The following is a 14,439-nucleotide window of genomic DNA, read 5'->3' on the forward strand; positions in this document are numbered from 1 at the left end:
AACAACAATCATAAATATATGCTGTTTGTTTTCTTAAGTTGCTACACTTTTCACCTGGACTAGGTAGAAAAAGGGCGAATAACCTCTAGTTCCATCCAGCAGAAATTACCTCCTATACAGGCCATTGCCAGGTTACAAACAGAGGCCCCCCATTCAGGAAGGTACTGAAGCATGTGTGTAACTTTAAGCACATCAAAAAGAACAGGAGTACTTGTGGCACCTTAGAGACTAACAAATTTATTAGAGCATAAGCTTTCGTGGGCTACAGCCCACTTCTTCGGATGCATATAGAGTGGAACATACATTGAGGAGATATATATACACACATACAGAGAGCATGAACAGGTGGGAGTTGTCTTACCAACTCTGAGAGGCCAATTAAGTAAGAGAAAAAAACTTTTGAAGTGATAATCAAGATAGCCCAGTACAGACAGTTTGATAAGAAGTGTGAGAATACAGTATGTATTCTGTATTCTCACACTTCTTATCAAACTGTCTGTACTGGGCTATCTTGATTATCACTTCAAAAGTTTTTTTCTCTTACTTAATTGGCCTCTCAGAGTTGGTAAGACAACTCCCACCTGTTCATGCTCTCTGTATGTGTGTATATATATCTCCTCAATGTATGTTCCACTCTATATGCATCCGAAGAAGTGGGCTGTAGCCCACGAAAGCTTATGCTCTAATAAATTTGTTAGTCTCTAAGGTGCCACAAGTACTCCTGTTCTTTTTGCGGATACAGACTAACACGGCTGCTACTCTGAAACCTGTCTTTAAGCACATCTGAATGCATGTGTGTTTAAAGGTATGCACATGCTTCAGTACCTTCCTCAGTCAGTGCCTGAGGCCCCTGACTTGCAATTGGATCCACATGGGAAGACCTTAATTCCTACATGGTGTCTCTTTAATGTCAGTGGGGCTCCGTGTAAGTGCGTAGATCTGCCTAAGTAGATCTGATTGCAGGATCTGGGCCTGAAATATTCTCTTGCACCAGTATTGGCTAGAATAAAATAAATAATGAAGATTTAGAATGTGGAAGTGAATTTAAGTTGCAACCTCAGAATCTTTATTTCCCATTGCTTGGGGCAATGGGGGCAGGGGACGGAGAATTCTAACTAATCAGGAATTCTAATTTGCTTTGCAAATATTTTTGGATGTGGATCCTGGTTTTAATTTTGTTTTTAATATAAATAAACCAGGCTGCTACATAGTGAATTAAAGTAAAAGTTTACATCTCTGGCAGTAAAGTTCTTTCCCCTCCCCTCTTTGTCTTTTTTTCCCTCCCCTCTCCCCCTTAATTTTTATTTCATTGGTCTTCTTGTTTATCTCAAAGTGGACCAACAGCACAAATCATTAGACTGTGTTTTGTTGAGTAAGGAGCTATTTGCAGTGCTGAGTAACTGTTGCACACACTTTTATTTTCTCTTTTTGGTGCACACATTTTAAAGGCAACAAAACCTGCACATGGAATCTGTGGTTCTTGTGAGGATCAGCTAAGAATTTTCTCTGTATGCGTTTTCCTAATTGATATGTGAGTGTATTAATCATGCATTTCGTTTCTATATGAACCAGTTCTTGGACAAGCATCCTGTTGGGTAAACAGATTTGAAATGCAGAGCTCAGCTAAGTAGTAAGAGCTTTCCTTGCCAGATGAGAGGCCTGAGAAATGGAACGTTCAGAAACAAAAATGTTACGCATTGATTTGGAAGAATCCTGTTTTGAAAGAACAAACAGGAAGGGAAAATAAAATCACACTTAATATAAAAACAAAAAAATTGACATTTAAATGCAAGCAGAATGATGTTGTGTAAGGTACAATCACAAATAAGCTATTCTCGTAGTTACAAACTGTACACATCCTTTGTTTTGTTTTTCATAAAGAAATGGGAATGCTTTCACACTGACAAAATGAAGAGACAATATTTCCAATACCAGCCTGTCTATTGATGCTCTTGTGTTTACAAACTGTGTATACTTTTATTTCTTTGTTTTGATTTAACTATATTTTTGGCATATTCTTTCAGGTCATATTGCTTCGGTAATAAATGCAATTGTTTGTTTTTAGATAATTTGTCTTCACCTCTTTGTGTCTTTGTACATTGTACATAGTTCTTCAGTATTAGAGGGAAGCATACTGTTTGTCAGATTTACAATATGTGTTGGTGCTCATTTGAGAAAATAAAGTTTTCAAATATTAAAAGTGTGGATCTACTTTTCTGTTTTCGTCCCTAGGACCACGAACAAAGTGGAAACTGACCAAAGGGGACGGAATTCAGTTGACCTGTAAGTTTGAAAATACCCAGATCACATTATTGTTATTTGTATTAAAATTGGACCAGTCAAGGTCAGGGCCCTATTGTCCCAGGGGCTGGACAAACATAATCCCTGCCCCAAAGAGTTTACAATCTAATGTGACAGGACAGACGAAGGGTGGGAGGGGAAAAAAGGCACAGATGAAGTGATTTACCCAGGGTCGCACAGCTGGTTACTGGCAGAGCCAGGATTAGAACCTAGGTCTCCTGACTCCCACTGCCTGTCCACTACACCAATCTGCCTCCCATCATCATTATTAATTATTGTTTTTATTCTGTTATTGTGATGGTAGGAACTTACAGGCACTAAGCAGGATCAAGGCCTCTCTACTTGGATTGTACAAACACAGAGGTAGATATAATCCCGGTCTCAAAGAGCATAGGCTGCGGACCCAGAGGGTGGTCTCTCAGGCCATGGCCAAACCACTTTTTGGCTGGGCCAAACCTGAGCAGCACTGCAACCCTATGCACCAGGTCACGATGCCACTCACTCAGATTTGGGGGGTTGGGTGAAGGGGCTCATGGGTCAGTGGGGTCAATCTGTTTCTGGGTCAGGGGGGAGCACCTGAGAGGAGAAGAGGAAGGTGGGGCGGGAGGGGGCAAAACTGTGGCCCCTTCACTTTAAATGGTGCTCCACAGCCCCTGCTGACTAGTTTACGTTATAAGGCCCTGATCCTAGAATCGGATCAACACAGACTTCCATGGGGCTCCGTACAGGTTCAGAGGTTTGCCTCTGTGAATCCAATTCCAGGACCTTTATTTTGTCTCTCACATGGTGTGAGGGAAGGGTTTTAACATCCTCCTCTTATGCTTTCCAATTCAAGGCGTCTTTCCCTCTCAGGAGGCCTGATCCTCCAGTTCTTCCTCACTCCAAACTCCCCTTGAGAGCTGTTCACTTTTTAAAAAATCTGGATGGTGACACCAAGCTGGCCAGCCTCATTTGGTGATTCTCAGTCGCTCGCGGAGGGCTGCTCTCTTCGTTCCTTTTGTTGAAATTAAAAGGGAAAAAAAATACTCTTGAAAGGTTTCTGCTCACATGAGGTTTGTAAAATCTCTCCCCACCCTTCTTTTTGATTAACAAATATCTACGTTTCAAACCTGAACAACTTGGTTGTGTCCCTATCATATATTCAGGTACAGCCAGTTTTAAGTTGTAAGAGCAAATATTTAACAGGTACACAAAGGCATTAATTGCAGCATGTCCTGCCTTTCCCTTTCCACACAGTCAAATGTCAGAAGTTTGTCATAGACATTTAATCTTGTCACTCATCAAGCATTAGTGTAGTTAATGGGATTTGGTGAAACAAATGCCGAGCTTTCAAACAAATGCTGAGCTTTCAGACACCAGGAGGCAAATTCACTTGGGCAGATGCTTAGCCAATGGTTCTCAGCCAGGGGTACATATACCCCTGGGGCACACAGAGATCTTCCAGGGTGTTCATCAACTCATCTAAATACTTGCCTAGTTTTACAACGGGCTACATAAAAAGCACTAGCGGGAAGTCAGTACAAACTAAAAATTCATACAATGACTTGTTTATACTGCTCTATATACTATACACTGAAAGGTAAGTACAATATTTAGATTCCAATTGATTTATTATATAATTGTTAAAAATGAGAAAGGAAGCAATTTTTCAGTAATAGCGTGCTGAGATACTTTTTGTCTGATTTTGTAAGCAAGTAGTTTTTAAGTGAGGTGAAACTTGGGGGTACTCAAGACAAATCAGACTCCTGAAAGGGGTACCGTAGTCTGGAAAGGTTGAGAGCCCATTGGCTTAGAGTGTCACAAATCTCTCTCTCTCTCTCTCTCTCTCTCTTTTTAAATAAAATTATTTTGGCTGAATTGTACGTGAAGGAGGCCCCAATCTGACTTAAATGGGAATTTTGCCTGAGTAAAGACTGCAGAATTGGCATCTCAGAATGATCTGTAATTGGAATTAATTAATTTGATGTCCCCCTACTACCCCTCCCCCCAAAAAAGTGTAGTGTCCTAGAGATTAATTCCTCAATCTGTGTAAACTCTTGTAGTTACACTGAAGTCAATGGAGCTACGACAGTTCACCCCAGCTGCGGCTCTGGCCCCTCCAGATGACATTCCTGGCTCCTGGAACTACAGACAGTCCTCAGACAATCCTTCCCCAGTTCTGCGCTGTGCTGCAGAATTTAGGGAAAGATATTTGAAAGAGCTCAAGGGTGAATTTTCTAATGCTCAGCACCCACAACTAGTGGCCAGATTTTCTGCATCCAGCAGCAAACCAGTTGTGGGTCCTGAGCCCTTCCAAAAATAGCCACACTGGCTGGTATCAGTGCAGTGCTGACATGGTCAAGAAAGCTCTTATGGGCCCAATTCTACCGTTTCTAAGGGTGAAAGCTTCTGTTATAAAGTCATTGATTCATTCCCAAATCATTAGTCAGGTGCTTTGAAAATCTCACCAGCTGGCTGCACCTTTAGGCCCTTAGGTGACTTGCCTAGGGCACGTCTTCACTACCCGCCGAATCGGCGGGTAGCAATCGATCTATTGGGGATCGACTTATCGCGTCTAGTGAAGACGCGATAAAATCGATCCCCGATGGCTCTGCCGTCGACTCCGGAAATCCACCGCGGCAAGAGGCAGAAGCGGAGTCGACGGCGGCGTGGCAGCGGTCGACTCGCCGCCGTCCTCACAGCCAGGTAAGTCGACCTAAAATACGCAACTTCAGCTACACTATTCACGTAGCTGAAGTTACGTATCTTAGGTCGACCCCCCCCCCCTGTAGTGCAGACCTAGCCCTAGTGTCACAGAGAAGTTTGTGGCAGGGCAGGGACTTGAACCCGGGTTTTCTGAGTCCTAAGGCTGGTGCCCTAACCACTGGACAATCCTTCCTCTCCTACAGCGATTTCATATGGAGCACATTTACTCATCTGTAGGATCCACGATGCTCTGTAACTGCAAAATATGCTGGTGCTGCTCCTTAGAGCAGGATTCAAGAAACACAGCTCTCCTTTAAATACATGACCAAAAGGAGGCTGACAGTTTGGTAAATTGCATTCACCATTAGGGAGACCATGACTCACTAAATGATATTTATCCTAAATGCACTTTTTACAAATTAATCATGTTATATGAATTCTTTAATGAGGGGCCCAGATCCCATTGCCTTCAGGTTCTGGTGAAACTCAGATCTGGAGCCAATCTTTGCAGCTTGGACCCATTTCTAGTGTTCTCATCTAGGTCAGCATTGTGACCACACCCTTACCACAATGTGCAGAGAAGTAAGGGGATTAGTTGTACTGCCGATCACAGCAAGGGGAAAGAGCAGCCTCCACGGAGCTGCTGTTACTCAGCCAGGGCCGGGAGACAGGATATGAGCAGGCAGGTCCAAAGCTGTGCCTTTGGCCAGCGCAGCCAAGCTGGCAGCATGGTCTCTGGGCTTGTCTACACATTTAAAGCATGCTAAGGAACTTTTAGTGCACAGCAGTGGCGTTGACATGGACCAAATAGTGCATGACACATTAGTGTGCTTTAGAAATCACACCCCCATGGTGTGCATTGCTGCATCATGTAGCCCTACACTTGGAATAAGGGGGGAACCAGGGAGGGAATTGTGATGTGGTGCAGCTAAGTGCCTGGTTCAGGACAGATTATAATGTGTCAGTCAAGCCCTGAGTAAATATTTGATCATGTTAGAGCTAGGTCTTGTGAGGTGCTGCATTCCCTCAGTTCATAATGATTTGGGCAGGTGCAATGCAATGGGTACAGCAGCCCTTGGAGGCAGAGGCCTTTGGAGGGGCCAGGCTGCAGGGCCTGGTTTGTCTGACTTGTGTCTGTGTTTCAAAGCATCTTTCAGAAAAGAGAGAGAAATACTGGTGCTAGTGAGAACTTAATTGACACTGGTTGGCGAGTTTGCTTGCAGGATGGTGGGTGAACTGAGGCAGGATTTGGGGAGACCCTGTTACAAGCAGGTTCTCAGATACTATAATATATATCTCTTGGGTGTCCCACTAAACACTTTTTTCCCCCAGTTGCACTGATCATCTTTTTTTCCATAAAAAAATGACCTTGTGCAATGCTTTGTGTATTAGCCCTCCTGAGACAGAAAGCTGCGGAGAAAACTGCCAACTAGCAAAAATCATCTAGCACAAGAATGAGAAAGGAATATCCCTGTATTTTGGGGCTGTTGTTTTGCATTTAAGTTATTAAACTGAAGGGCAGTTTCCTAATTGATATAACAGGAATGACAAGCTCTCTAACCAATCTGGCTCTTGGAGCAGAAACAGCTATAAAAACTATTCCAAACACTGTACCATTCTCACACCTTATAGGCAGGGGATAGGACATCTGTTGCTTGTAACTGCTCATTAATTTTCAAGTGTTATTTTAATGGCTCCATAATAACCATCCACACACACACACACTGTTAAAATAAAGTTAATGGTTTAGCTTAAATTGACAAGAGCCAGGAAATTCAGACTTAAAGCTGACATGTTACCCTTAAATTGCTGTGTTTTGTAAGATCACCTGTTGCAGCAGGAGGAAAGCATCTGTGTTTCTGCCTTGGTACGTTTGCAGCAGAGGATGAATTACAGAAGGGGTTACATCCCTTCATGCCTACATCCTGAAGCAGAAGGGTTTATATCTTTTCCAAAATACTTGTGCTCTGTCTATATTAGGTTTTTTCCACCAATGAAGACACAGTGATGCAAGTTCCTAATGCAGACATGTTGTACCGCAGTGTACCAGACAACCCAGGCTAAGTTACAAAAATCAAAGTCCCATTTTGCACGGGCGCTGTGTCTGCATTAGGGGTTTGCACTGATATACCTACATCAATATTTTTACACCAGGGCAAATTTCTGTTGTCTACCACATGCCCAGATGCAGTACCTTTCCACTCTCTCTCTCCTTCCATCTCCAAAGAACCTATATTTTTACTAGGCTGCTTGTAGCTTTGCATTTCCCTGACAACAGGGTGAAAAAACCCTCCCCAGGCACCCAGGCTTAAAGCTGTTTCCATGGAGACAGAAGACACCTGTGTGCTGGTTCTGGTCTCCTTGCCAGCCAGAGAATGTAGGATACTGAGCCCTACGTCATCCCCTGTGGCTGAAAAATGAAAGGGTGGGAACATTAGACCTCACGCCATCCCCTAACAGGCCCTTCTAGCGGCAACCACAATCAGGCAGGGAGTAAACATTCCCCTCAGAGTTAGAGGACCAGCCTGATGAGAATAAGGCCATGTGTCTGGCTTAACCAGTCTCTGTCAGCTGGGGCAGGGATGCTCTGAGGAGGTCACAATGGAGATGGGAGAAGCACAGTGGGAACACGGAGGGAGGTGGGCTAGTCTGGAAGGTTGCTGGGGAAGGGAGGCTGCTGAGGGGGTTCAGGGAATCATGAAGGAAGGAAAGGATGGAGTGGATGGGGGAGGGATACTGGGCTAGGTCAGGATGTGGTTTATATATTTGAGGGGGCTGGGACACCCAAAAGAGCCATGGAGGAAGCTACAGAGTTGTCCAGGGAGGCAGGTGGGAAAGGCTGTTCTGACATGTTGGGGAGACATTGGCAAAAGGAGAGGGAAGGGCACTGGAATACCAGTGGGGAAGAGGCTGATCATGCTGGAACACTATGCAGGAAGCCCTCAGCAAAGGAAGAGAAGCTGCAGGAAGGCTGGGGAAAGAGCAGATGGTGAGGGGTACTTCATAGAATCATCAGGTTGCAGAGGGATTGGGGAGGATGAAAGGCACCGAGGACAAAAGGAAGCAAAGGAGGACCCATTCTCTGCGTGTTACACAGTTACCATTGTTGATATTGTTGTAGCACCTAGGAGCCCAGTAATGGACCAAGGCCCCATGGTATTAGGCACTGTACAAATACAGAACAAAAAGACAGTCCCTCCCCCGAAGAGCTTAGTGCAGGAAGTGACTGTAGTCAAGAATGCTTGGGTTAGGAGAAATGTCTCTTGTCCAGCTCAATAACCAACATCCATCTTAAGCAGAAGTGGATTAAAGTCCAAACACCATCAAACTCTGGGAAGGCTCAAATAATGTCTGGTCTTTGTAGTTCAGGCCCCATCCGTCCCTAACCTTAAGCAGAGCCCCTTGTACCTGTGAATTCCACCTCCTGGAAGAGCTGGACTGGAAGTCAAACAGCACTCTTTACAAGCCGACCCATTCCGCATCTCCCCATGAGCTCCTTTGGAGCAGACTTTTCTCAAGGCCGTTGTGTGTCTGATTAACATAACTGGGACCGAACCAGCTGTGAGAATGAACTATCATAGTAGCAGAATAAAGAGAAGTCCACCAGGAAAGGCGAGGTCAGACGATGAGAGAGAGAGAAATTAAAAGAGAGGGATTTCCCTGCGGTCAGCTCACATGGACCAGAAGCAGAGGTGACAGTGGAAGGAAACCAAGATCAGCACCCGTGGCTGAATACACCAGGCTTGTAATTTAGAGAAAAAGAAGGCACACTGCGAGTTTTTAAAATATTATAATTTAGAGCAATTCCTTTGAATAATGGAAGGACCGTGTTCATCTCAAACGCACATAGTAGCATTTTTATGAGTCATCCCTCTCACTAGGTGATACCACAACCTGCCAACTTTCTCAGCTGATTTAGTGCTGCTAACTTAAAGGCCAAAATTGCTTCTGTGGAGCTAGATGAGCATTATAAAATGTATCTGATTCTTGCTGACCTCAGTTCTAAAATCCATTTGAAACTGTATCTGATTAGATTTAGAACAGCACTTCATTTTAGCTTGTTTTGAAAGTGCTGACGCAACTGTTCCACCCCCACCACTGAAAATGACATGGGATTCTCTCTTGCCCTCTACACAGGTCTTACTGGGCAATAGACTGCCCTAGATATGCTATCCTATCCTTTAACTGGACTCTCCATCTGAATGCATAGGGGCCTGCCTCTAAGTCCTTAGACTTTACCATGAAAGCAAGGGGCCCTCTACGCAGTGAGGGCCTACTCCTGCAGGGTGCTGAATGTCCTGAACTCACAATGAGCTCCAGGAACAGAGAGGGGGCCTGCAGGCTGTGATGTGCAAAGCGACATCTGAAAGCTCACCTGAGCTCAGCCAGCCAAAGAGGAGGATTTGTCTGATACTTGGGAGAGCAGGGTTCAGTGGAGGAGGGCTGAAGAATCTGCTCTGAAAGGCCTGGCCTAGATTAGAAACTGTGCTGCAGCAGGAGGGAGCTGGTGTAGAGACAGCCGCACACACACAGCAGTTATTGTTCAGCCTCGGCAAATGGGCTCATCTAGCAGAGAGGTCAATACGACGTGTCTGCCCAACAAACCCAATGTCATCCAAGTTCTGATTCTGACCAAGCCATGCATTTGGCTCGATAGGACCATCATGAGGGATGCAGTGTATGATATAAATCCCTGAAACCAAATCCATGAGAACTAAGTGTTCGTGACCTCAGTGTACCTCTTAATCCTTTGCCATACACACTGGAGCCTGCAAAGCTTTAAATAAGGTGATATCTTCAATTAATATGATGTCAATCCTTTGGGTGTCAAGCAGTAACCTGTGAACCAACCCTGGATGTATATTAGAAGCTCTATTTCTCAGGCCTGGTCTACAGTTAAAGTTTAGGTTGACATAGCTACAGCACTCAGGGCAGGGGTGTAAAAAAACAAACAAACATGCTGTTGCTACGTTGACCCAACCACTGGTGTAGACACAGCTAGGTTGACAGAAGAATGATTCTGTCAACCTAGCTACCATTGCTTAGGAAGATGGTGTTCCTATAGCAATAGAAAAACCCCTTTTGGGGTTTTGCCGGCCTAGCCATGGCACCATAGTTATGCCACTGTTATCCCCATAGCATAGAGCTGGCCTCAGCCTCCATTCTGTAATTAGACTTGTTGCTACAACCCGCTGAAGACAACTTGTACACACACATGGCTGCTGCTGAGTTACTCCAGAAGCTGAAAAACTCTGTTTGCTTTATCTGTTTCCATCTCCTGTTGTCAAGGCAAGTAATTACTGCATCAAAAGGCCAGCTTGACAACAGTGCCGCTCTCCCATGGATAGTGTGTGTGTGTGGGGGGGGGGGGAAGAGACTGGGTTTCCCCTATACAATCAGCTGGTACTATTTGGTTACGCAATAAATTATGGTTACAAATGAAAGGCTGATACATCCCACCACACTTGGCAGAAGCCTTCTGGTCACACGTCCCTAAGACACCCAATATGACACAAGGAGTCTGATCAGGAATGTTCAGCCTGTAAAATTTATGGGGTATTAACCCAGCTCTGCCACTGACCTGTAGTGTGATCTTGGGAAAATCACTTCACATCTCTATGTCTCTATCTCCCACTGTTTACTTGTCTCATCTATCTAGATTATAATCTCTTTGGGGCAGGGACCATCTCGTATGTTTCTGTACAGTTCCTAGCACAATGGGGCCCTGTCCTCATTTGGGGCCTCTGGGCATTACCACAGTATTAATTAAAGGGGACCTTGTTTAAGTTTGAGGGCTAGCAGGATTTTATGTGTTGCTGCTAATACCAGACATACCACAGTCAAAGAACATAGAAGAGAGACACCAGCAGCAGCCTGGATGGTGACTTAACTTTCATAGTGAAAAGCTACATTCCCATAATCCCTGGTTTCAAAAAGGTTCAGTCTCATTTCACTCACTTCAGTTTTAAAGCAGCTGTAAGAGGGAACAAAAATCTCAAGTTTACTATCCAAAAATCTTTCTTTTTGAAGTTCCCAAAAGCCAAAAATAACCTGTTATAAATGTACTAACACTATCACACCACCCAGTAAGCCTTCAAGGGGGGAGTGGGGGGAGAGACACTGAGCTAAACAGCACCCCACACACAGACACTCCAGATCCCATGTTCTCACCGCATTAATATATCTGCCTGCAGAATACAAAGGGCAGAGACTTGGGATCTGTCTTCACTGCAGAATTAACTCAGGCTCTTAGGCAGACACTATCCCAACCCTGGTACCCTCTACACATGGCACAAACCCTCCCACCTGATGTGTGGTGTTTTAAACCTAGGCTGGCTGGTTCTGCCGGGCGTAGGGGATAGAGGGAGGCTGCTTTCACTCAAGCTGGAACCCACCTCCTTTGCAGTGAGGACGCAGGCTAACCCCCTCTAGTGCTGATAGTCCTCCACTGCCTTCCCACAATTCCCCCCATGCACCCAGAAGGACAGACAAGTTTTCCCACAATCCTCAGGAACGAATCATAGAGCAGCTCAGCACAAAGACCCCTGGGATATCCCTCCTGCCATCCTAGCAACACACACACAGGGAGTAGAGCGCCAGTGAGGCAATGATAACTCAGGTAGGGCTTTGAGTTAGGCAAACCCAGGTGCCAGTCACCCAACTTAACTCTCCAGTGAGGGTGTAGCCTTGGTTGTCTTTGCTTCTACAGAGTCAAAAGCAGGGCTTTGGAGCTGTGCTCCGGCTCCGCTCCAGCTCCAGGCAAAAACCTGCAGCTCCACTGCTCCGCGCTCCCGCTCCGGGCTCTGCTCCAAAGCCCTGGTCAAAAAGAGCTGACCCACCTCAGAGAGAATCCACATTTCAGGTGAGTTCAGAGTTTGTTTTCACCGTATCCCTCCTGGTAGCATTTTCCTCCTTCTAGTAGTTCCTCTAAAGGCTTTCTAGGCCTTACGTGCTGGTTTCAGACCCTGTCCCAAAGTAGTCTCATGTTATTAATGCAGACCTTCCTTCTCAGCCCCTCAGGTATCTGAAAAGTATTTCTTCCTCTCTCTGGCAGCATTTTCCAGAGAGAAGGATTTAAAAAAACAAAATCCCCCCCTCCTCAGTTTCTCTATCATAAAAGCCTTTTCTTTTAGCATTCCCAAAAGCCATCAGTAAAATCAAATCAGACGGTGTATCTGTGCTTCCAAAATGCCTCTAACCCTCTTCCGGGTGGTTTAAAGCAATGGTGTCTCCACTGCAAACTTTGCTTCATCCCTGAAATGAAGGCATGAGGTCTTAGTTTCTGCAAATCTCACTGTTGTTATTCTCTGTCTATTAAGTTGTGGGGTCAGAGGGAAGGGAGTCAATTCACTCCTCTTCAGAGATTCCCCACCACCACCACCACCATTCATTCTTATTTTATGTATATAATAGTAGCGCCCAGAGGCCCCAACTGAGATTGTGCCAGGCCCAGTCACGTAGCAAACACCAGGGCCGGCTCCAGGCACCAGCATTCCAAGCAGGTGCTTTGGGCGACAGTCTGCAAGGGGCGGCAGTCCGTGTGTTTTTGCCGCTCCAAGCAGCGCGCCGAATTGCCGCCGCGGACGGCGGGGGCAGTCCGTGTGCCGTTAGGGTGGCACGCACATTTCCGCAGCGGCGGCAACTTCTATGTTCAGCTGCCCGCGGGGGCAATTCGGCAGCTTCTGTCTTCCGGCTGAAGACAGAAGCTGCCACCAAATTGCCGCTGCCGCGGAAACGCGCATGCCGCCCTAATGGCACACAGACTGCTCCCGCCGTCCGCGGCGGCAATTCGGCGCGCTGCTTGGGGTGGCAAAAACAGTAGAGCCGGCCCTGGCAAACGCATATAGGAAGAGCCAGTCCCTGCCCCAAGGAGCTTGCAATCTAAATAGACAAGGCAGACAAAGGAAGGATTATTGTCATAGGTGCAGACTCCGTGGGTGTTCCGGGTCTGGAGAACCCATGGGGAAAAAAATGGTGGATGCTCTGCAGCCCTCCTATTAATGCCTTTCCCTCCCCCCAGTGCCTCCTGCCTGCCAGTGGGCCCTGCCAATCAGCACCTTCCCCTCCCTCCGAGCGCCTACCGCCGGCTGCGGATCAGCTGTTTTGTGGTGTCAGGAGTCGCTGGGGGGGGAGAGAAGCGAGGGTGCAGCTCGCTTGGGGGAGGAGCAGGGGTGGGAAGAAGCAGGGCAGGGGTGGGGTATTGGGGGACGGGGTGGAGTGGGGCTGGGGCCTGGGTGGAGCTGGCTCCCCCCTCTCTCCCCCCCCGCTGCAGATTAGAAACTGGGTGCCTAGGAGGCTACAATTATGTCACAGAGGTCACGGAATCCATGACTTCCATTGACCTCTGTGACATTTTCTGCCCTGGGGCTGGAGCTCCCAGTCAGCCCCGCCCTCGCAGCTGCCCAGCCCCCAGCCTGGTGGGTGGGCAGGGAGCCCCCCCTCAGCTGCAGCCGTGGCCAGTGGCTCGGGAGACCCTGCAGGTACCAGCAGGGCTAAAGGCTGGGGAATGATGGGGGGTTGGGAGGAGCCCGCTGATGGCTTCAGGCAAGACTGGAACTATACCTGGGAAGGAAACGGTGCAGAATCACCCCAATTAGAGGGGCTGGGATAGAGTGGGCTGAGAGATGCCAGAGCTATACTGGGCAGCTGAGGCATGGTGAGATGCTGGAGCCATTCCAGGCAGCTGGTGCGCAGCGAGAGATGCTGGGCTCTACTTTGTGTGTTGATCGACTATTGGGACTTGAAAGAGAGAATGTGCGGTTTGGATTGTGGATTGTAATAAATTAACCCTGCAAAAGGCTATTTACTCTTGGAATTTTTGGGGATTCTACCAAGAAAGGGGGAAATAAGGCAGGTGCACTGGTCAGCTGCAGGAGGGTGCCCCAGGAAGGAGCTGCCCTATCACAGGCACCCAAAATAACTTGTGGAAAATCTTGGCCAGAGTGTTTTGCACAGAACTGATCTCGGGGTGGGCTGGGGCGGGCGGGCGGGGGGGGAGCCTAGCTGGCTGTCGCTGTCTTGGGTCTCTGACAGCCTGAGAGGAAGACCAGATTCCAGTGTAGCTAGCACACAGCTAGTCCCCCACCCCGCCCCACCTTCTGCTGCTTTAGCATTTGATGTTGGAAAGGAATGATAGCCTAAACAGGAGACTGGGCATCAGGAGACCTGGGTTCTGTTCCCAGCTCATCTCTAAACATAATATCTGACCACAGGAATGTAAGTTAAAGTCTCTGCCTTAGTTTCCCCCAATGATACTGATTTCCCAGGAGATTGGTGTTTAACTCATTTATGTTTGCAGAGCACACTGAGATCTTCCAGTGAAAGCTGCCAAGGAAGTGCTAATTATTATGGCTGTGCAGGCAAAACATTTGATGGCAAAGAATGTGGGCTCTGCTAACTTCCAGTAACTGCGGCAGACTGTGTTGCTTGTTGCTTTGGCTTTTCCCGAAGACT

At 46.7% G+C, this 14,439-nt stretch overlaps 1 protein-coding gene across 2 annotated transcripts in view; it reads left to right on the forward strand.

The window, feature by feature from the left end:
• The window catches only part of YPEL2 (yippee like 2), a 97,126-nt gene that overhangs the window by 50,939 nt on the left and 31,748 nt on the right, over positions 1-14,439 (forward strand). The window contains exons 9-10 of one of the 2 annotated variants that reach the window (XM_065418119.1): positions 2,233-2,283; positions 11,696-11,848. The gene's annotated coding sequence lies outside the window, so the exon portion shown is untranslated. Of the gene's footprint in view, positions 1-1,572; positions 1,698-2,232; positions 2,284-11,695; positions 11,849-14,439 lie in introns of those variants that run through there. The other variant, XM_065418120.1, reaches the window with a different exon arrangement.

This window comes from Emys orbicularis, chromosome 17 (genome assembly GCF_028017835.1).
Source record: "Emys orbicularis isolate rEmyOrb1 chromosome 17, rEmyOrb1.hap1, whole genome shotgun sequence".
NCBI lineage: Eukaryota > Metazoa > Chordata > Testudines > Emydidae > Emys > Emys orbicularis.